General features: G+C 41.2%; 1 protein-coding gene and 1 pseudogene across 2 annotated transcripts in view; one reads left to right on the forward strand and one right to left on the reverse strand.

Annotated features, from left to right (window-relative positions):
- The window catches only part of LOC139948076 (calcium channel flower homolog), a 100613-nt gene that overhangs the window by 57211 nt on the left and 19288 nt on the right, over positions 1–24114 (forward strand). The window lies entirely within an intron of this gene.
- LOC139948362 (uncharacterized) lies at positions 5295–5794 on the reverse strand (annotated as a pseudogene).

Below are 24114 nucleotides of genomic sequence, written 5' to 3' on the forward strand. Positions count from 1 at the left end.
GATAATAATTAAAGAAAAAAACACCCTTGTCACACGAAGTTGTGTGCTTTCTGATGCTTGATTTCGAGACCTCAAATTCTAAACTGAGGTCTCGAAATCAAATTCGTGGAAAATTACTTCTTTCTCGAAAACTATGGCACTTCAGAGGGAGCTGTTTCTCACAATGTTTTATACCATCAACCTCTCCCCATTACTCGTAATCAATACAAGAAAGGTTTTATGATGATAACTATTTTGAGTGATTACCAATGACCAATAGTGTCCACTGCCTTTAAGCAAAAACAAGTTCACAGAAAAAAACCAATGTGCACTGCCCACGTTCATCAGCTCATGCTAGACAGGCCCTTTGGTTGTTATGGCAAACGCTCTCTCGCTGGTCAGGGTACCATACACGTGAAATTACAATGCCGATATCAATCGATGATGTCATCGTTAGTCAATCAGTGTGCAGGAAAACCATGTTGTCTAGTGGTGAGTTTTGGTGTTTTTTTTCGGTGGAAATTGCTGTATCCTGACTGGACTAGGAACGATCCGTTTTCGGTTTAAACATTTCCAGGTAGAATATGAAATAATCTATCCATAATTGGGGACTGTTGCCGACATTCATAACGGGACAATTTGCCAGGTTTTTGTGACTTGTTTACTCCGTTTTGGAAGCCATTTTTCACGTACAAATTTCTCTTTTTAAAAATTGAGTTGCAACGATTGTTTTTATACATAACGACAGATATGCTCTTCATTTCTATTTACTGGTACATTATTTTGGTTGAGACTTTTCAGAAAAGGCTAAAAATTACCGAATTCCAGAAGCCCTTTTGACTAATTAGTATTCAAACCGAGGTCACGCATGGAAAAACGCTGCATATCCCTGCAGATAAATAACAATGGGGATTAGTGTTCTGCGGGTAGACTGCAACTGACCGCAACAAGAGGATACATTTCGGAGAACCGTCTGAAACAGATTTAAAGGTCCACTGTATTTCAGTTTGGGAAAATTATGCAGTAACAAGGCCACTCCAGTGTCAAGTGGTTAAAAGTGCAAATCAAAAAAGGGGACAAGGGACATCTGAAATGCGTACCCCGCCCCCAAAACAGAGTAATCAACTAAGCCTTGGCAACTAGTGTGACTAGTGTCAAAGTCGTGACTATTGACTGTCTAGTCGAGCCGTGACTAGCGTTTTTCAACTACTGGCTTAATCGTGCCGCCAAAACTGCTTCAAAAATAGTCTGGTCTTACCTGCTAACACTACAACATAATTTATTTTTGAAAACAGTCAGTAGACTTCACTGACACAACTTTTCAATCGTTTCAGCAAGAATTTTGCTATTTTGCGCCTGCGGCAAACAGTATGCAGCAATGCCTCTTGGGAATTCATGTTTCAGGTTTCAGGTTTATTTCCATACCATTAAGTAGTATATGAATGTCCACTGCACAGGGTCTCCTGGAGACATCTAAGATCTAAGCGCTGGCACCAGCTTGATCTCATCATTACTAGACGAGAGGCACTTAACTCCATCCGCTTCACCCGCACCTTTCACAGTGCAGACTGTGACTCGGATCCCTCGCCCTCAGTAAGGTCAAGCTACAGCCGATGACCTTCTGTGCCTTTGCTGGAATGTAGGAGCTGCCCACAGGACATGCGTGATGCCAAAATCGTCACGCTGTATAAGAACAAGGGCGACCGCAGTGACTGCAACAATTACTGCGGCATCTCTTTGCTCAGCACTGTGGGGAAGGTCTTCGCACGTGTTGCGCTTATCAGGCTCCAGCTTCTGGCCAAACGTGTCTACCCTGAGTCACAGTGTGGCTTCAGGGCAGCAAGATCCATGGTGGACATGATCTTCACCCTTCGACAACTGCAGGAGAAATGCCGTGAAAGAGGAGACCCCTGTATCTCGCCTTCGTCGACCTCACAAAGGCCTTTGACCTTGTTAGCAGAGATGGTCTCTTCAAGCAAAGATCGGCTGCCCGCCAAAACTTCTCAACATCCTGACATCTTTTCACGACAACATGCGGGGTTCAGTCTGCTGTGATGGAAAAACTTCAGAGGCCTTCCCAATCTGCAGCGGAGTGAAGCAGGGCTGTGTTCTTGCACCAACCCTCTTCGAAATTTTCTTCTCGGTTCTGCTGTCATTTGCATATGACTCATCCCATGAAGGCGTCTATCTACACTCAAGAGCTGACGGGAAACTCTTCAACCTTGCCTGTCTGAGATCTAAGACCAAGTGTTTCAGTGTTCTTCTCAGGGAAATGCTATTTGCAGACGATGCTGCACTAGCATCCCACACAGAGACAGGGCTCCAGCAGTTGGTGGACAGGCTTTCCTGCGCTTGCAAGGAGTTTGCCCTCACCATCAGCATAGAGAAGACCCATGTCATGGCCCAAGATGTCGAAAACCCACCCTCCATCTGTATTGGCAACACGACTCTTGACTGTGTGGACTCCTTCACGTACCTCGGGTCAACAGTCTTCAGCAATCTGTCACTTGACGCAGAATTGAGCACCCGTCTTGCCAGAGCCGCCGCAGTGATGGCCAGGCTGGCAAAGAGAGTGTGGCTATACGACAGTGAGGCCTGGACCACCTACATCAGACAAGAAAAACGGCTGAACAGCTTCCACCTGCGCTGCCTATGCCGCATCTTGGGCAGTACATGGCAGGAGAAAGTTCCAAACACTGAAGTCCTAGAACATGCCCACTCCACCAGCATGTTCACCATGTTGAGCCAGCGCCGCTTAAGATGGCTCGGTCACGTCCACAGGATGGACGCCAGTCGGCTGCCAAGAGCAATCCTTTATGGCGCACTTTCATCAGGCTCCAGGCCAATTGGTCGCCCGTACCTACGATTCAAGGACGTATGTAGACGCGACATGAGGCAGGCAGGCATAGACCCCAACAGCTGGTAGGAAGCTGCTCAAGAACGCAGCGCCTGGAGGCAGACAGTTGCCACAGGGGTCCACCACGCTGAAGAGAGGCGCACTTCCTTGCTGCAGGAGAAGAGGCAGAGGAATACATTGCGAGTAGCAGCCCCCACCCCTGTGTCAGCCCCCTCCCCGTACGTCTGCAACAACTGTGGCAGAGACTGCCATGCAAGAATCTGACTTCTCAGCCACAGCTGCAGCTGCAAGAGAGAGGACAACCCCCCGGGCGCTGTCCATCATCAGTATTGATGCCAACTTACTTATAATCTAATAATTCAATAAATAAGTCAATAAACACAATTTTAAAGAAAAATAACCATCCATAACTAAACAACTTATTAATATTGAGTCATATGGCAATTTAAGTAAAAGTTCATAAAGCTCCTAGCTATCGTAAACTAAAAGAAAAAGTTGCTTTTTGAAGAACTTCTTACAAACTCTAATTGAAGTTAATGGGCACGAAGATTGAAAGTTGCGACTATTTGAGGCGCGACTAGTCGAGTAGTAAATTTCACTAGTCGCCCAGGCCTAGACTCGACTTTTGATCCGGAATAGTAATTGCTTGTTATAGGCTTAAAATTGATCAGGCGCATTACACTGTTTGGCAGACAATTTCATAATGTCCGATAAAGTTGTCTCAAGTTTGTTCAAACATGTTCTCACAAGTTACTATCCTTGTGAAAAAGTGATCTGGATCCAGCTGTCATGCATTTATTATTCCCTTGTTCCTTCGGATGTCGGACACTTCGTACCTTTGCCACTTCGTACCCTGGACACTTCGTACCTTCGGGACACTTCGTACCGTACCCAAATTGGTCACTTCGTACCGTGGGCGGGGTACGAAGTGACCATCAGATAAGTCACTTCGTACCGTCAGCCGAGTCACTTCGTACCTTCAGTAAAATTATAAAAGTATACAACTGAATACCTCATGAATTGTTATTAATGTCTAAAATGTGAAAGTCCTTGTCAGTGTGAAGTTTAAAATATCATAATTTAATATTGTAACATTCGTGCGGATCAGCCATTGGTTCCAGTCAGCCAGAAGAGGGCGCTGCTCCGCTGGAAGTTTTTGAGGCCCGGTGTACATTACGTCATCCGATGTTTCCGGATATATAGGAAAAGATGGAATACCAGGTTTTAAGTTAAAAGTTTTTAGTTTTAAAACGTGTTTTACTATGATTTTTATTATGATTTATTTATTTGATATGGACTGTAAAGGGAAGTTCATTAAAAATAATGATTACTGTTAAAAATATTTGTGGAATATCCTTGGGGATGTGAAGTGTTTGGGTGTTTCTTGTAAGTTTTTTTAAGTTGTTCTTAAGTTACATGCTTTCAGTCGGTATTATGATTTATTTATTTGAAATATTGATTTATTAATTTGATATTAGAAATAATCTTTTGTTTAAATAAACTTAATCCAAAAGTGTTTCCTGTTTTTTTAAACAATGCACTTATTTAAAATTAAACTTGATCGACAAATTGAATTTTATCTCTTTTTGAATATGTGTGGCTCTGAGAAGAGCCGGTTTGTTTGTGGTATACACCGTTTAGATGGCCGTTTAGATGGCTGGACCGTTGAGATGGCTACACGCTGACAGGAGGGACGACGTCGTTATGCGGCCTGACTCGTACTGGTCCCAGAGTGCAAACACCCGACCTTGGAGTCTCTGATATTTCTGCCTCTGGTAACGACGCAGCTTGGACTCCTTTACCAACCTAATCTGGATTGTGACGAGGGATGATTCTTGATGAAGTAGCTGGATTAACTTGTAAAAGTGCACTCCGTGGTTGCCTGCCTTCTGGTTGATGCGATGATGCCAGCCTTCGACGTCGTTGTTTGTTCTGATACTCCGCATGAAGGCTGACCATGATGCGGGGTCCCACTGGTTGCTGGCCATCCAGGTTCGCTCGATGTACTCACACAGCTGTACCAGTGCTGGTGCCTTGGTCTTCTCTTGTAGTTTCTTGAAGGCTTCAGGGATGTGCTCTGAAGGCAGGAACAGTAGTGCCATGAGTTTTTTGATGAAGGTGTGCACCCCGGCGTTGGACTTGAAGGGTACTACCAGACCCAGGGCTTGACACTGGCGCCAAACCGCTTGAGTCCAGTGGAATAGGCACCCCTTCACAGCTACATGTGGAAACACTCTACGTACCGCTGACCAGACTGCCTTTTCGAAGTCGACGACTACCTCTGCCAGGTTCTGGCCCCCGGATGGCAGCTTCCGCTTGAAGGTCTTGAGTATTTTCTTGTAGTCTGCCTTCGTCCAGCTTCCCATAAAACAGTAGGCTAGAGGGACCTGTTTCTGCTCACCAGAGTCACCCTTGGCGAATGCGTGAATAGTGAACAACTGATAGAACGGCCGCTTAACTATCTTAAGCGTGCCGTCCAGATACCAGGTCTTCGCCCTGTCGAGAGCCGCCATCTGTTCTGAGGTTGCAAATATTACATGCCGGGACTCCCCGACATGATTATCATGTTGGAGAAACCCCTCTGGGACGCTGTCCATTATGAGCTCGAAGTCTTGGTCTTGAGGTTCTTGGGGCCGCTGTCTTTGCCGGGCTCTTTTGGCAGCTCTTGTGAGATTGCTGGGTCTTGGGCAGTTAACGGGAGCATCGGCGGGCACCATCTTGGTAAGAACTCCTTCAACGATGGCGCTGGCTGGGCGGAAGACGTTGTCCTTGGCTGCCTTCTTTACTGCCACCTTGACAGCAACAGCAACATCTCCTACGGCAGGGTGATGGTGATGCTCGTTGCGACCAAACTTGAACCGATCACCATTCTGAAGGACAGAAACGGGGCAACGCTGGGTCTTACTCCGCAAGCCACACACCCATGCAGAGAATGGAGAATTGGGGTCCTTCTTCCATTTCATGGTGTATGTGTAGCCGTTGGAGTCAACCAGAATGTTTTTTCCCCGGACTGTACCTCCAGTGATGATCTTGAAGCTGGTAACAGGAACATCACCGAGTCCCTCGAGTTCTTCCATGATCTGGTCGGACTGCGGAGTACTCTCAGCCACTGGGGCATCAGAGAACTCAGAGTCTGTACCAGAGCATGGCTCACAGATCCAAGCAGGGCTCCACGAAACCAACATCAACTCAGCATAAGTCTCCCGAGAGACTCCAGTGTTGCAGGTTCGATGCTGCCACCGCTCACACCGCTCACATTGAAGTGCATGCTGGTTTGACCGAACATGTTTAACACATACAATGCACGGGAATCGGTGAGCCATCTTGATCTTGGTCTTGGTTCTTGGTCTTGATTCTTGGCCTTGAAGCTTGTTCTTGATTCTTGATTCTTGATACTTGATCTTGAGTCGCCAATCTTGAAGTGACGTACTTTGTCCAGGAGGGCCAATTTATAGCATGTATCATTACCTTGCTTCAGTGAACTAGCAGGCTCCGCATGGGACTTGGCGGCATGACAATGGGTTATTAGGTTCGTTATGTTTTGGCGGTGTTGTGTGTGTGGCAACATGACAATGACACGCGCTATTGGTTCTTTGATGTTTGCGGTATGCTGTTTTGCGGTGGTAATGGGTCATTAGCTGTTAAATAAAACACCATTTGGGTTTGATTCATTTTTATTTCATAGCCTACTCATCACTATCATTCAACATGTAAATAAATAAAACATTATTTGGATTCGTTTTTATTTTATACTCATCACAAAGCGCAACATAATCAGTGGATAAATAATTAAATAAAAAAACTTTTGGGTTTGATTCATTTTTACTTCATAGCCTACTCATCACTATCGGTCAACATGTAAACAAATAAAACACCATTTGAGTTTAATTCTTTAATTCACAGCTACATGTGGAAACACGTAATGTTATTATTAAGTAATTAATGCACAGCGCCCTCAATCGGTGCAATAAGTCTATTGGCGACACTAGCAATGTGACCCTTCGTTTCTAGATGCAGAAATTCCGAAACTATGCAGAAATCCTGAGGGTACGAAGTGTCTCGTCTGAAGGTACGAAGTGTCTCGTGAGAAGGTACGAAGTGTCTCAAGGGAAGGTACGAAGTGTCTCAAGGGAAGGTACGAAGTGTCCAAGGTACTAAGTGTCCAAAGACACTTCGTACCTTCAAAAGGTACGAAGTGTCCAGGGTACGAAGTGGCAAAGGTACGAAGTGTCCTGACACCGTTCCTTCTGTCACTGTACATCCAAAGGATAAACAAAAACAAAATTAAGCAAATAGTCTCATACCAGGTTTTCCAAACCTAAAACATATCAGAAAAATACATTCTTGTTACAACATAATTTCGTTACCACTTCATACACTTTCGTTGATGTTTTTCATCACGTCTAAACTTAAAGATTTTGACGGAATTATCCCTATCACTGAAACTGATATCACCTGTGTGACAGGGATGCCTGAACAACGGGTAAAACCTTAAATGGGCCTGGGTGCACTGAGACGTGGGGATGTACATAACAGTGTACACACATGTAATCCCTCATTTAGCGCGTAACAAATTTTTTTCATTGGTCGATTTTGCCCTACTGCCAGAGCGGTTTGTAAAAGTATTCAACATCACTGAAGAAAACGTTAGTCGTCGGCGGTGATCTATACAGGGTACGTTCGAATAGCTTTGACAGGGCTCACCCGGGACAGCCCCCATAAGTGCCCTGCTTGTGGAGTAGGTCACTTGGTGGTGACCTGAGGTGCATGCTGTCACCACGAGAGGGCGAGTGTTATCGTTCGATTAGCTCTTGTCAGGGGCTCACCCGAGTGAGCGCTGCAGGGTCGACCCAGGGAAGCTTATCGAACGCACCCACTATTAAAGCCGTAACCCGCGCTATCTTGGATTGAAATTACAAGGTCCAGTGGCATGGCATCCCTGTGGAATTCAACACGGTCGTTTCAGACGTCGGGTTGCAAGTCTACAAAACCCTGACCCGAACTCCCACTTACGAGTCGTCTGATTTTTAAGGAAGTTTTGGTGGCGACCATGTGTCAACCACTGGTCGATGTTGTTACCAGACTTCCTATAAATCTTTCTGACAGGTGACTCATTGGACAGTTTTCCGCAGATGGTTCTCCGGATTGGTTCACTCATTGCCTTTTGCCCGCCCACCCGATCGATTCGCCCTTTTTGGTCGGGTTTCACTGACTGAAGCTTAGAACATAAGCTTTACTCTAAATGTTTTTCTACTTAAGTTCTGGACCACAGCGCAGTCTCTTTTTATTCGTTTCCTAACCGAGTTCTGGACCAATATACTTTGCACACGAAGGTTTAGGGTTTTCGTTTAACGAACGTGCGTATATAAATAGGGGTTTTTGACGACAACGACATACCATGGTGTCCACAGAATTACACTAAACTTAAACAGTTTGAAGATAATGACAGTTGAAAGCTTCCCTTAAAATATTACTTGCTGTGGTGTTGTAGTTTTTGAGAAATGAGTGAAAAAATGTCAAATTTAGACTCCGAGGTGGCGTCGTCCGGGACGAACGTGCGTAATTTAAATATGGGTTTTTGACGACGACGACGTCGTCGTCAAAAACCCCTAAAGGCATCTAATACTACATTTCAACCCTACTTAATAGTTATAGGCATTAGCAGTTCATATTTAGTGACAATGTTTGCAAAATCATGAAACGAGAATTATTTCGCCGGATCATAATCCCCTCTGTTGATAGATACACACATGTGAACCCACACAACAAGCATTGGCCCTCATAGCCTAGTGGTCATCAGTCGCGCTTACAACTCTGATACCTGCGAGTTCGAATTTCCGTACAACTACAATATTTTTTTTATCCCCCAAAACTAAAAAAATATTTATTTTTGTAATATTTAAGTTAGATTCTTATCTTTATATCGATCGTGTTGCCTTTTCTTTTTCTCAACTGTTAGCCCAACATAACCTGTGATCATGCATGACCAATGATGTTTGAAAAACACAGTAAGCGGAAAATGGTGATCATAAGCGCAGAGTTTGGTGGTTAAAAGTTCTGTGAAATCAAATCGTACTCGATCAAACATCAAACCACAGACCCCAATTTAAAAAAAAAATCGTAATTAACTAACCACGTGACCCATATTTGCATATTTAATTGGGAAATCTTTGTAGCACCATATCTCAAGAAGTACACGGCCGTTTAACAGACTGTTTGTAGTTATAGACTCCTTGGGGATTGGAGATTAGATTAATTTAGAAAAACCGTGACCTCAAGTTGACCTCTACTTCCGGGTCAACCGGAAGTGGGACCATATCTCAAGAAGTACACGGCCGATTTTTAGACTGTTGGTAGTTATAGACTCCTTGGGGATTGAAGATAAATTGCAAAAAACCGTGACCTCAACTTGACCTCTACTTCTGGGTCAACCCAAAGTGGGACAATATCGATTTTCAAACTTTTTTTAGTTAGAGACTCCTTTGGCATTGGAGATTAGCCTTAGGTTACCGTGACCCCATGTCGACCTCTACTTCCGGGTCAAACGGAAGTGGCACCATAACTCAAGACACTATTCAACATGTTCAAACTTGTTTTCAGTTACAGACTCCTTGGTCATTTTAGCACATAATCCAAGCAAAAGAACACGGAACAGCTTTGTGTTTGTTCACAAACACCTAATGTCTAGTTATTCTTTGTTTCCGCCTAAAACCCATAGAATTTGTACACGATTTTTCTTTAAGCCTAATCTCCCAAACCATAATACGAAAGAGTGAGTTTATTATACCAAATTGAAGCTTAGAACATAAGCTTTACTCTAAATGTAGAAAAAAAATTAAAATCTTAATTAATTAACGTAATCTTCATTTGAATATAACTGGATGCAGTCGCTTCCATGTTATTGTTAAATATTCTCTTTGGTAAATACATACAGTATATGGGCAATTCCACCAAAAAGTGTCCTCGGCCCAAAAAATTGAAGTCAAATTTGTGGATTTAAATTTAAAGTAGCAAGAAAGAGTGATACCTAGTGATTTCAAATCTATGTTTGTTTCATTTTTTTTCCTTGGTTTTCCATGTTTTTCATCGTTTATTAAAAAAGTTTTTTTTGTGCCAAATTCATGATTTTTGGGAAATGTTTGGCACAATTGTCTAAAATGCCCTCCTGGTTACATTTTAGATGATATTTCAATTATTCTTGGCTTAAAACATATAACTGGTGGTAAGTATTCACAATTTTAAAGAAATTTCATTGTCAATTTTATTCACAGGGTGCTGCCACTCGTTTTAATTAGCCCTTAATTACCAATTATGAAATGTAATGTCCATGACATTGCATGGTGTTTAGTTTTATATTTTAAAGCCAGTAAGAGATATTTTCATCAGACTTCATACGCAAAGCTAGTTTTTAGGGGCTAATCCTATAATGCAAGAAAATTAATAAAAAATTAATTACAACTGTGCTAACGAGCGTCATGGACATTACATTTAGCGTCATGGACATTACGTCATGGACATTACATGTCACATGAAACTTACCTTTTTGAAGGTAAATGCTACAATTTATCAATTGGACCTATTGTAGGTAAACCTGGACTAGTCAAAGAGAACATTTGTCATAGACCTCATCAGAAATTTGTTTCAAGCTCTTTTTTAGCAGCGCGTTTAGTGGCAACATCGTGCACAGATTCTACAAACTGACAGCCCAAATCCGAGATTTTCAGGTGAGTTTTCTCATGGAACTGATCTTTCCTAAAAACATTCAAGTGACATTTTCATACTGAAATGTATGTGAACTGTTGCTGAGACAAGTTTAAATGAACGTAGGACATAATAAACACACTTTATCATCAAAGAAGACTTCTCAAGGCCTATGCGTAATGCAGATTTGTACACATCTACGGATAGCTTGGATACAAAGACGTCATACATAAAGTAATTTTTTATTTTTACATAATTTCAGAATGGCTAAGACTTGAGTAGAGAGGCAGAAAAGGTATAGAGAGAAAACAAGACAAAACATGGAAACATGATTGTGATAAACAAAGCCCCATGCAGCCAATCTTTCCCTCATTTGTTGTTCTCCGTTCTTGTTTTGCATGTCAATCTAGGTGGAACGTGTGGAGGATGACCTCAATGACTGTCTCGTATTTGGAAAACTAAGGAAGCATCTACGTTTGACCTGTTCCTCCCAAGAAGTCCTCCCAACTCATTTTAACTGATCTTCTGGGAATTGTTCACCCAGTCTTGAACATAGCAGTTTCCAGATCAACTTTGAAAATTATAGAAACCTTTGATGTTTAATTTCCATTTACTGTCGTCACAAAATGTTGACGCAAGATGTTCAGTATATTACTCAAGATGAACAATCACCTTGTGAGAAACACATAAAAGGGAATTATGTTAAAGATAATTGGAAAAAAAAGGTTACTTCATGTATACCTACATCTCTGGTCTATCATAACTACTCCAAAGCAGAAGCCAGCCTGGTTGGATGTGGACGGAAAGTGCAAAAAGGGGACTTACCGAGGGGCGGGGTTTAAGTGAGATTCTGGGGGAGGTTTGGTTCTTAAAAATGTTAGAAAGAGGTTAAACATTAAGATAGGGACATTCATTATAGTTTAAAACCCATATTAAGAGCAAGGCAGCACATGGGTTTACAAATTCAGGGTAAAAGCATGATGCATCATTTTACAAGTTTGACGTAATGTCCATGACGCTAAAAATAACCCAAAATGTAATGTCCATGACGCTCTATTAAGACGTGTAACAAGAAAGTTGACAGGTTTTCTTAAAAATATTATCACTGTTCATGTTAACTACTTCCCTGTTTAGCAAATAAAAAGGTATTCTAAAAATTTTGAACTTTAACTTCACAGAGTTTTGGAATTGAGTGTGTTGTACCCAAAACCCACTTCCGTTTTTCGTAATGTCCATGACGCTCGTTAGTAGTGCTCTGACTCCTTAATTAATTTGAACTTTTCCAAATACATAGTATCATTTGACTTACTAGGACACAAGATACTAGTATCAAACACAAAACTATAAATCAAAGCTACTTGGTGTGTTTAACTGACCAACAAAGTTCTAAAAATGTCTCAAAACGTAATGTCCATGACGTGGAATTGCCCATATACTTATCATGAGTTGTGACTTCTTGAAAGGAGTCTACTCATTCTGTTTTCCTACCATCGTTCAGGACATATTACTTTCTAACCGGCTTCCGGACCCATTAGTTTGTGTTAGGGTTTTCGTTCAAATGAACGTGCGTAATTAAACAGGGGTTTTCGACGACGACGACAACACACCATCGTGTCCAAAGATGTACATTAAACTTAAACAGTTTGAAGATAATGATAGTTGAAAGCTTCCCTTAAAATATTACCTGCTGTGGTGTTGTAGTTTTTGAGAAATGAGTGAAAAAACTGTCAGTGTCAACGTATGAGCTCTTGACTGGGACCGAGTTGGTTTGGGACCGAGTTGACCGGTACCTGACGTGGACCGTGTTGGTTTCAGGCGACAAGCGTGGACGATGAAAATAGACCGCCTGGGATTTGGAATGTTTTACGGGTGAGTCACCTTGTTTGCGCCGGGGACCATTTGCCTAAACTTATTCCAGTATTTTGCTTTACTTTCTGAAATTAGACCATGACAAACAAAAACTCTTTGAAAGGAATACAAAAGCAGAGATTTTATTATGCTGACGTTTCTCTGGTGGTTGAGTGGCTCAATGTTATAGAGCTGCTTATAATAAATAGGCAAAACAGTTTGCCTTAAAAAATTGCAGATGAGCAGAATACCTTGATTCACAACTTCTAGATGTTTTTGCTGTGTTTAGCTGCTTTTTGTGTTTAAAAAGCTATGTTTGGTCCTGGGCCAATGGCTTTTAAAGGAAAGAATCGCAGCGCTTACGTAATCATGGAATTGAGCTTACGCTAATCGTAATTAACAGCTTAGCAGGGAATGTGTTCTTGAGCATCACAATTCACAACAAAAAATTACTACAGTTGACTAATTGTGCTCAATTCATGTGAAACTGTCACTACAAAAACAGTGACTTAAAAATTTTGATTTGCATTCACAGGACAACCGTGCTTTATAATTAGTTGTTCAAAAGTAGGTCGGGGCGACTAGTGTGCTTAAGTGTTAAAGTCGCGACTACAAATTATTAGAGAGGTTTCGCAAGCGTGCGGATACAGATACAGATACGGATAATGATAACCGTAACCGTTCACATCAGCCAGGTGTTGAATTTTGTTTCGCAAACTATAGGTATGTTTCACTTGAGTGCACTCGCATACATCATGAGTGTTTTTCTGACATACGTATGACCGATTAGAGACCCCATGTTTTTTACACTACATTTTCTCATCTTTTTGCTTGCAAATGACTAAACAAATTCTATCTATATCAAGCACAATGTGAAAGCTATTCCGTGGGAAATATTTTTGGAAATATAAGCTCCCGTATCCTGTACGAACGTATATGCAAAATACGTTAGTCGCGGATACGCGTCACTTGAACACACAAAGTGTCGACGTATCGGTATCTGTATGTTTATCTGTACACTTGCGAAACCTCTCTATTATTTGAATCACGACTACTGTTTTTCTCTACTCCATTATAATCATGCCCACACGTTGACTACAAAACTAGTCCCGACTACCTGTTTGGTGAAACAGTTATGTTGCTTACTACTAATCGCAACATAATTAATGTTGCGCTTGCAGCACATTGCGGCACAAATGTTGAGAATCCGTAATTTATCTCGACAAGTGTCATAGTTGGGTTTGAGGTGCGACTAGTTGAGTAGTAAATTTCACTAGTCACCTAGGCCTATCATGATGGGAACTTGCATACTGAAAAATCCTGTGCGAATGGGCCCAATATGCTCTGCTCTGGAAGCAAATATTCAGTGCTAAGCAGAAGCAGTGTTTTCTGCGCTTACGTCAAGCGAAATAGACTACTAAGCAGGGATTTATTTTGTTTGTGTGCTTCCAAGCTCGCACTTTGTATTCCAGACTTGAGAAATTAGTGAAAAAACTGTCAACTTATTAAGCTCTTGACTGAGACTGAGTTGGTTGGGACCGAGTTGACCGGTTTTGTTTCAGGCGACGAGCGTGGACGACGAAAATAGACCGCCTTGGATTGCGCCGGGGACCATTAATTAATCAGTATTTAATAGGCTAGAAACATCACACACAGCATAGTCTTCCCTGCTTCAACTCACGCACACCCCTGAGCTGTGGCTATACACACAGCATAGTCTTTCCTGCTTCAACTCACGCACGCCCCTGAGCTGTGGCTTTACACACAGCATAGTCTTCCCTACTTCAACTCACGCACACCCCTGAGCTGTGGCTATACACACAGCATAGTCTTCCCTGCTTCAACTTTTGCACGCCCCTGAGCTGTGGCTTTACACACAGCATAGTCTTCCCTACTTCAACTCACGCTCGCCCCTGAGTTGTGGCTTTACACACAGCATAGTCTTCCCTGCTTCAACTCATGCACGCCCCTGAGCTGTGGCTTTACACACAGCATAGTCTTTCCCTGCTTCAACTCACGCACGCCCCTGAGCTGTGGCTTTACACACAGCATAGTCTTCCCTGCTTCGACTCACGCACGCCCCTGAGCTGTGGCTTTACACACAGCATAGTCTTTCCCTGCTTCAACTTTTGCACGCCCCTGAGCTGTGGCTTTACACACAGCATAGTCTTCCCTACTTCAACTCACGCTCGCCCCTGAGTTGTGGCTTTACACACAGCATAGTCTTCCCTGCTTCAACTCACGCACGCCCCTGAGCTGTGGCTTTACACACAGCATAGTCTTCCCTGCTTCAACTCACGCACGCCCCTGAGCTGTGGCTTTACACACAGCATAGTCTTTCCTGCTTCAACTCATGCACGCCCCTGAGCTGTGGCTTTACACACAGCATAGTCTTCCCTGCTTCAACTCTTGCACGCCCCTGAGCTGTGGCTATACACACAGCATAGTCTTCCCTGCTTCAACTCACGCACGCCCCTGAGCTGTGGCTTTACACACAGCAGTCTTCCCTGCTTCAACTCACACACACCCCTGAGCTGTGGCTTGACACACAGCATAGTCTTCCCTGCTTCAACTCTTGCACGCCCCTGAGCTGTGGCTTCACACAGAGCCAAATTCCCTGAACAATAGCCTTGCCGATCAACCACACAAGGAACGTTGGCGAACTCAGCGACAGACTACAACCCCAACAAGATCGACAAGCACTCAGCTTCCGTCAGTCCTCTTACACAGAGATATTCTCACGACCAATAGCACAAAGCTTCAGTTAATCAGTGAGACCTGAAATTCGCTGCATAACTCACAATAAACCATGCACGCTAGCTTAGATTTCACAACAAATAACACATTGGTAATATCAGAGTAAAAGAATGTACCTGTTTCTCCCTCGAAAACTTGTTTTGTCAGTACGTGTATAAGTGAAGGCCTACTAATTTTTCAACATGACGTACATATACGGCTAGTGCAGACGATTATCATGGATGTCCCGGATACCCTTGGTTTTGTTAATGGGAGGGGGACAGCTATGGCCGCAGCCACAGTCAACGACTTCATGAATTACTGTGTTAATAAACACTGTGTTCTGTTGCTCTCTCGATGCAGAGGGGGCATTTGATGCAATCCCCCATGATGTCATTTTCGATAAGTTATGTGACAATATTGGTGACGATTGGTGGAGATGCTTTTTATCATGGTATATACTAACTTGACAGTGAATTTCAAATGGAACAGCAACATTGGCAGAAGGATTAATATTTGTAAAGGCACCAGACAAGGAGGGTTATCATCTCCTTTCATTTTTAATCTGTTATATAGAGATCTCGTTTGTGGTCTAAGTGCCCTGGAATGTGGTATTGTTATTGCCCAATCCACCTATAATGTTTTCTGCTATGCTGATGATTTGTTGCTTTCTAGTTAAACTGTCACTGGTCTCCAAAAGTTTATTGATTATGCAAATGATTATATTACATCACATGGTCTGCGTTTCAACCCAAGTAATACGAGTTGTAACTTGTACTATCTTTGGTAAGAACACTTTATCATCGGACCCCTCTTGGGTTCTGAATGAAAGTAAACTCAATATCACTGACTCCATTACCTACCTAGGTGTTGTTATGTCAAATGATCTGAAACCTAATTTGCATTGTGAGGAAAGAATTTGCAAATGTCAAAAAGTGTTTTTATTCATTGCAATGTATTGGCATGTGTAGCAGGCCTGGAATAACAATTTTTTTAGGGCAAGGCCACTTTGGAGCAGGCCAAATTTTGAAGGGCACCAAGGCCAGTAGAAAGGGCACCAAGGCTAAAACAGTGAAAATAACAAAGGCATCAAGGCCACTCAAATACGAAAGTATAAAACAAAATAAAACTAACGGCGAACCATTTTCAATAAGGCTTTTTATTGAATGAGTGTCCAATCTAATCCTTGATCCGACAAACAAAAGAATGTCATGTGAAGTAAGGCAAATTAAACCAAAATTCCAGTTGGTCGTCCCCTCTCTCATCCTTTTTTTTTGGCCGCAATATTATTGTTTTTTATTTTACAAAAAGACACATTTTTCTGTGCATTTCTTATTAAATTTACTATCTTTTTAGAACTTGTATTTTCATAAAGTACATGTAAGTGGTGACTTTAAACTCAACTGAAGAATTGGTGGCCAGTTTGAATTAAAATGCTTTGTGGCGGCTGGCCACCTTTTGAAATAAATGATAAATAAAAAGGCCCACCTTCCTCCTCTTTTTGGAAAAACCTGAACGGTCAACTGGTATTTCTTTTCACTTGGCCTAATCTAAATAATCATAAATATCAAAATGAGGGAAAACACTAATTGAGACCTGCCTGTGAGTTAACCTTTTTTAGCTTTTTTAGTTATACACTACAGATTATGGGAGGGGATCATCCTCTTCTGACTCGGATGGTGGCGCTGACATGTAAGGTCCATCATCAGTCTCGCTCTGTGAATCACATGATGCATCAGTGTTATGAGCAACCTTTGTCGATCTAGGACCGTATGGCTTGGTTTGAGGTCGCTTTAAGCCACTGGATCACCACCTTGCTACTGCTGGAACTGGGTCAAAAACTGCTGGCTCGGGGCCCTGGCTGCATATTCTGAGAAGATCTTCAATGGTGCTTGATTTGAGACTCAGACGCCAATCTCCAAGAATACGCTTCATGCATGAGAATTGACGTTCCACCTGAGATGTGGCAACAGGAAGAACTAAGATTATGCGCACAAGATGGAGGAAATTTGGATACTTGGTACTCTTCTCAGTCAAAATCTTCTTCCAGAGTTGGAGAATGTTAGTGTCATTCTTGTGGTGTCTTCTGATATCATCCTTCAGTCAAAATCTTCTTCCAGAGTTGGAGAATGTTAGTGTCATTCTTGTGGTGTCTTCTGATGTCATCCTTGGCCTTCATCCATTCCCGTTCAACCTGGGTCAAGTCGCACCCTTTCTTCAGGAGCAATGGCTCAAAGTGGTCACATAAGGTTTGAGCCTTATCTAAACCATAATCTATGAGTGCATCAGACTCTGTTGGGTAGTTCAGGGGATCCAAAATTTCTGTTGCCTGAATCACCGGGTCCTCCTTGAAGTTGGAGAACCTGTTCCCAATGCAAGATATGATGCTGTCCACAATGTTTTCAGTCTGCTTCTTGAATGCATCAGTAGATCTGGTTGCTATTTTAATACCTTTGAAGGTGAAGGAGGTGTCATCAGAGCCGCTTACATCATCTATTGCTGCCAGGACTGGTCTCAAATGTGGACCTGGTTTGGATCACTTCTTTCTGATTGATGCTTGTGAAAGCATCACACTGCTCCTGACTGCAAAAAGTGACAAATCATCCCTCTGGAACTCCAAGGAGACTTCAGCCAAATCATCAAGAAGATCTTGGTACAATACCAAGTGCAGGACAAACTTGAATGACTTCATTAGCTTCAGGTAACCCTTCATCTTTGCTGCATTAGCTGCAGGGATGTCTTTGCGCTCTCCTGTGGCCTGCTCTTCAAATTGTGTGGCAATACTGTGGTAGTTAGTAGCAAGACATGTGAGGGCCTTTCTCCTGTGGTCAATCCACCTAGTTCCCTGTGATCTTGAAGGCTTAAGCACATGCTCTTTCAAAATACTGGCTACAGTTTTCAGCTCCCTCCATCGTTTCGGAGATCTCCGATACAGGTAGTACAACCTCATCATCAGCTCATCAATTTGTTCGAATCCTTGAATGCATCCTTTAAGGATAGTTCAAGTCGGTGAGCTACACAATGCATCATCACAAGCCATGGAACTCCAGCAGACATGCAATTGAGTTAAGACGCCATTAACTCTCCCAAAATTCACCGCTGCACCATCAGCTGCAGCTGAAACCACGTTTGACGAAATGTCAAGATGACGATCCTTGCACAACTTTGTGATAGCCTTATGGGCAATTCCACGTCATGGACACTACGTTTGGAGACATTTTTAGAACTTTGTTGGCCAGTTAAACACACCAAGTAGCTTTGATTTATAGTTTTGTGTTTGATACTAGTATCTTGTGTCCTAGTAAGTCAAATGATACTATGTATTTGGAAAAGTTCAAATTAATTAAGGAGTCAGAGCATTGCTAACGAGCGTCATGGACATTACGAAAAACGGAAGTGGGTTTTGCGTACAACACACTCAATTCCAAAACTCTGTGAAGTTAAAGTTCAAAATTTTTAGAATACCTTTTTATTTTCTAAACAGGGAAGTAGTTAACATGAACAGTGATAATATTTTTAAGAAAACCTGTCAACTTTCTTGTTACACGTCTTAATAGAGCGTCATGGACATTACATTTTGGGTTATTTTTAGCGTCATGGACATTACGTCAAACTTGTAAAATGATGCATCATGCTTTTATCCTGAATTTGTAAACCCATGTGCTGCCTTGCTGTTAATATGTATTTTAAACTATAATGAATGTCCCTATCTTAATGTTTAATTTCTTCCAAACATTTTTAAGAACCAAAACTCCCCCAGAATCTCACTTAAACCCCGCCCCCCGGTAAGTCCCCTTTTTGCACTTTCCGTCCACATCTAACCAGGCTGGCTTTTCCTTGGAGTAGTTATGATAGACCAGAGATGTAGGTTTACATGAAGTAACCTATCTTTTCTAATTATCTTTCACATAATTCCCTTTTATGTGTTTCTCACAAGGTGATTGTTCATCTTGAGTAATATACTGAACATCTTGCGTCAACATTTTGTGACGACAGTAAATAGAAATTAAACATTAAAGGTTTCTGTAATTTTCAAAGTTGATCTGGATACTGCTATGTTCAAGACTGGGTGAACAATTCCCAGAAGATCAGTTAAAATGAGTTGGGATGACTTCTTGGGAGGAACAGGCCAAACGTAGCTTCTTCCTTAGCTTTCCAAATACGAGACAGTCATTGAGGTCATCCTCTACGTGTTCCACCTAGATTGACATGCAAAACAAGAATGGAGAACAACAAATGAGGGAAAGATTGGCTGCATGGGGCTTTGTTTATCACAGTCATGTTTCCAGATTTTGTCTTGTTTTCTCTCTATACCTTTATTGCCTCTCTACTCAAGTCTTAGCCATTCTGAAATTATGTAACAATGAAAAATTACTTTATGTATGACGTCTTTGTATCCAAGCTATCCGTAGATGTGTACAAATCTGCATTACTCCTAGGCCTTGAGAAGTCCTCTTTGATGATAAAGTCTGTTTATAATGTCCTACATTCATCTAAACATGTCTCACCAACAGTTCACATATATTTCAATGTCACTTGAATGTTTTAGGAAAGAACAGTTCCATGAGAAAACTCACCTGAAAATCTCGGATTTGGGCTGTCAGTATGTAGAATCTGTGCACGATGTTGCCACTAAACGCGCTGCTAAACATGAACTTGAAACAAATTTCTGATGAGGTCTATGACAAATGTTCTCTTTGACTAGTCCAGGTTTACCTACAATAGGTCCAATTGATAAATTGTAGCATTTTCCTTCAAAAAGGTAAGTGTCATGTGACGTGTAATGTCCATGATGTAATGTCCATGACGCTAAATGTAATGTCCATGACGCTCGTTAGCACAATTGTAATTAATTTTTTATTAATTTTCTTGCATTATAGGATTAGCCCCTAAAAACTAGCTTTGCGTATGAAGTCTCATGAAAATATCTCTTACTGGCTTTAGAATATAAAACTAAACACCATATAATATCATGGACATAACCTTTCATAATTGGTAATTAAGGGCTAATTAAAACGAGTGGCAGCACCCTGTGAATAAATTTACAATGAAGTTTCTCTAAAATTGTGAATACTAACCACCAGTTATATGTTTGAAGCCAAGAATAATTAAAATACCATCTAAAGTGTAACCAGGAGGGCATTTTAGACAATTGTGCCAAACATTTCTCCAAAATCATGAATTTGGCAAAAAAATAACTTTTTTAATAAATGATGAAAAACATGGAAAACCAAGAAAAAAAGTGAAACAAACATAGATTTGAAATCACTAGGTATCACTCTTTCTTGCTACTTTAAATTTAATTCCACAAATTTGACTTCAATTTTTTGGGCTGAGGACACTTTTTGGTGGAATTGCCCATATGTACCCCATTAGCATCAGCTCGACTAGGCTCAGCGATTCCAAGGAGTTTTATCTTGGGGACACCATCCTCTATCAACTTTATGGAGACAACTTCTTTCTCGGACTGCGATTTATCTGAACTACCATCAAATAGAAGTGAGCAGTAGAATGTGTCAGAGTCATCTTTAAAGACTTTCTGTAAGTTGTCCATCATGCTCCCTCCAATGTGCCCAATAAATTCCCGACATGCTTTTGAGTTGATATATGTAGAGCCAAGGTCAACACCATGTTTCTTCTCAACAGCTGCAAGAGTCTGGTACAGTGTAAATGGCTGCTCACAATATGCCACTGACTAAGAATCCAGACTGGATTCTAGTCGTTGCCAAGCTGATGGTATGGGAAGAACCAGCAACCTCATCGACATCAGTTTGAGAATCTTGCACGTGATCTGTAGATGTTGAAGGTTTGGTTGAAGCAGGGTTCCTGTTAAAACACACAAATAAAATAAATAATTACATAAATACATGAGTTAAAAAACAGAAAAAAGGGTACGCGGTATTCCTGTTTTTTGTAAAAATAAAAAAAAAAAAATTAAAAGATGTAAATGGCTGCTCACAATATGCCACTGTGTAGGCAATGTCAAACAATTTACACATTTTTGCTTCTATTCTTGGTTTCATCGCCTGTATGTGTTGAACAATGACTGGATTCTTGTTGAGATTCATCTGGGATGTCACATTTGTCAAGTGGGTTTTGGATGTGCTATGTGACATGGCTGTATCTCTCTTCACGTTGCTTGTGCCATGAGTGTAAGCATCAGTGTCACATAGTTGTTTCTGCCCTGGGTGAATGCCTTTGATGTTTTGGGAGTTGTCAGGTTTGCGTCGACATAAGCTGCACCAAACTTTGGTGACGTATCCATCGTTGCTTTCGTACTCTAACCAGTCAAACCCCACCCATCAACTGTCGCACACTTTGTCTTCGGTGTACAAACTGTGATGATTTTTTAGTCGTTGGCCAAGCTGATGGTATGGGAAGAACCAGCAACCTCATCGACATCAGTTTGAGAATCTTGCACGTGATCTGTAGATGTTGAAGGTTTGGTTGAAGCAGGGTTCCTGTTAAAACACACAAATAAAATAAATAATTATATAAATACATGATTACAGTTAAAAAACAGAAAAAAGGGTACGCGGTATTCCTGTTTTTTTGTAAAAAAAAAAAAAAAAGATTAAGGATAACGCTTTCTCTAATTTTTTGTAAAACAATGTTCTTGTTTACTTAAAAATAAGTAATGTTTTACGAGTGCTTTTCATTTAGATGCTATAATAATGTCATGAATGTAGCTCAAGAAAATTCCCAGTTTAAAAAAAAAAAATTTGACCAGGGGGACCCCTACGGTTGGTAAACCCAATTAACCAGTTCACATGAATAAGGATATTGATAAATCATATCTCAATAAGGATATTGATAAATCATATCTTATTCATGAGCAAACTGTACCATTTATTAGTTTTAAAACAATGTTTGTATTATTTAAAAAGGTAAAAATATTTACCCCCCCCCCCCCCAAACAAAAAGAAATTAATAAAGCAGCAAATTTGACCAGTTTACATGAAGAAGGATATTGATAAATCATACCTTATTCATCATTTATAAGCAAACTTGACCTGATTGGCATTACATTGAATTGATTAACCTTTATTTTAGGCTTACTAAAATAATAAAATAAAAAAATCCTTACTTACCCAAAAAAGAAGTCAAGTTTGTTGCATTTTGCATCAGAGCTTTCGTACTCATCCCTTTCAGAACGCTTCAAACGCTCTTTTCGCGGCATTATTATTATGAAGTTATATAGTTGACCTGAAAAGTTTTTGCAAGCGATAGTAACTAAAAAAGTTTTTCAGATCACGCGGTGTAACAATGCCACCAGCAGAAGGCGGTCGAAAAACAACAGCGCCCGCTATCGTTCAATGATTCATGTACTAGATGGGTCCCCTGTGAAAATGGGACGTCAGCTGTTTGGGCTAATCGCATGTACATGTGTACGTGTTCGCAACGGATGTCACGATGGGAATAAACAAGTTGCGCTACTCGTTGCTTGTACGATGATGACTCTTGACCTGATTGCATTGGATTATATTTTTTTACACTTCACAAGCGAAGTTTCGTTGGACGAATACTTAACACGTAAATATTTGTGTTTTTTTTAATGAAAATAAAAGCACGACGGCCCTTTTTTTTTTAGAAGAAAAAAAAGGCACGACGGCCAAAAGGAAAAAAGGGCACGGCAATTATGGCCGTGAAAAGCGGAATTTTTTGAAGGGCATGACGGCCAGTTGGAAGGGCATCGACGGCCATGGCCGTCATGGCTGCCGTGTAATTCCAGGCCTGGTGTAGGAATGGCAGTTCAACCTGTGTTAAAACTCATGTTTGGAACACAGCTCTTAATACGGATGCCAGTTTGTTAGGTTCAATGCCACATCTTTCAAAAATCTTGAAAAAACACAGGGTAAGCTTGTTAAATCTGCCATGGGTCTTCATAAGTACTGTTAAACTACGCCATTTTTACATGGTTTGAATTTATGCAAGATCAATGATATTTTGTTGACATTTCAACTTAATCTTGTACATGTACACGTATGTAAGATTTTAAACCACACTTCTAAGGCTAGGTCTTTTTATGCCCACCTTTTAAATTGCGAGGCCAGCGATGATTTTGCTTATTCTAAGAATATATTAATTGATAGCGTTAAAAATAGTTTTAGCTTGCACAAAGTTTTTTCGCTGCTTAACAGCATTATTAATTCTTCTTGCAGGCAGAAATTTAACTCTGACCTTAAGTATGTAAACTGCGTCAACCATGGTATTTGTGATAGTGTAAAACAGTTTTGTTTCGTAATCAGTTTCTTGAATGTGATGACCTTGATACTCTCGGTCTGCTACTCGGATCGTTTTGACAATCCCTTTGTTTCATACTTTGTCAGGATGGTCTGGGGGTCGTCCGAGAGTGTCAGGGTTATCCTGTTTCTTTATTTGCATGTTTATGTCCCTTATTGTTTATTTTTGACGTAATTGTCATAAATCTTTTTATCTTCTCCATTTTTGGAGCTTTTGTGGAAATAAATAAATAAATAAATAAAGATTTTTATGGTGCAGTGGCAATGATGAGAAGGGTAATAATGGGAATGAACTAATGCTCAATGATTTGCTAGAATAAAAATATTGACTGCTTCTACCTGTGGTTAAAACTATGACTCCCGAGGTGATCCCCGGAGCATTCTATGAGGGAAAATGGAACAGTCCGGGATCACCGAGGGAGTCAGAGTTTTAACCATAGCACGAGCTAAAGCAGTCAATATTTGTTTTATAACACCTCAACAGACTATTTATCATCTTCGTACACGTAACGTTCGTTTGCGCGTTTCAGATACACAGATGCATAACTGACTGGGTTCGAGTTGGGTAAAAAGACGCCTGGGATATACTGCACGCCGTGTGATAGTCGTCGGACTATCACAAAGCAAACCATGCACTATCACACGGCAGCTGTCTAGTAAAACTAAGACATATCGTGTGACGCGCTCTAAACCAATGAAAAGGCAGAATATTTGTAAGGGGTGTTAGAATTTCCATTACCCTATCCTCAT

The sequence above is a fragment of the Asterias amurensis genome, chromosome 15, assembly GCF_032118995.1.
Source record: "Asterias amurensis chromosome 15, ASM3211899v1".
NCBI lineage: Eukaryota > Metazoa > Echinodermata > Asteroidea > Forcipulatida > Asteriidae > Asterias > Asterias amurensis.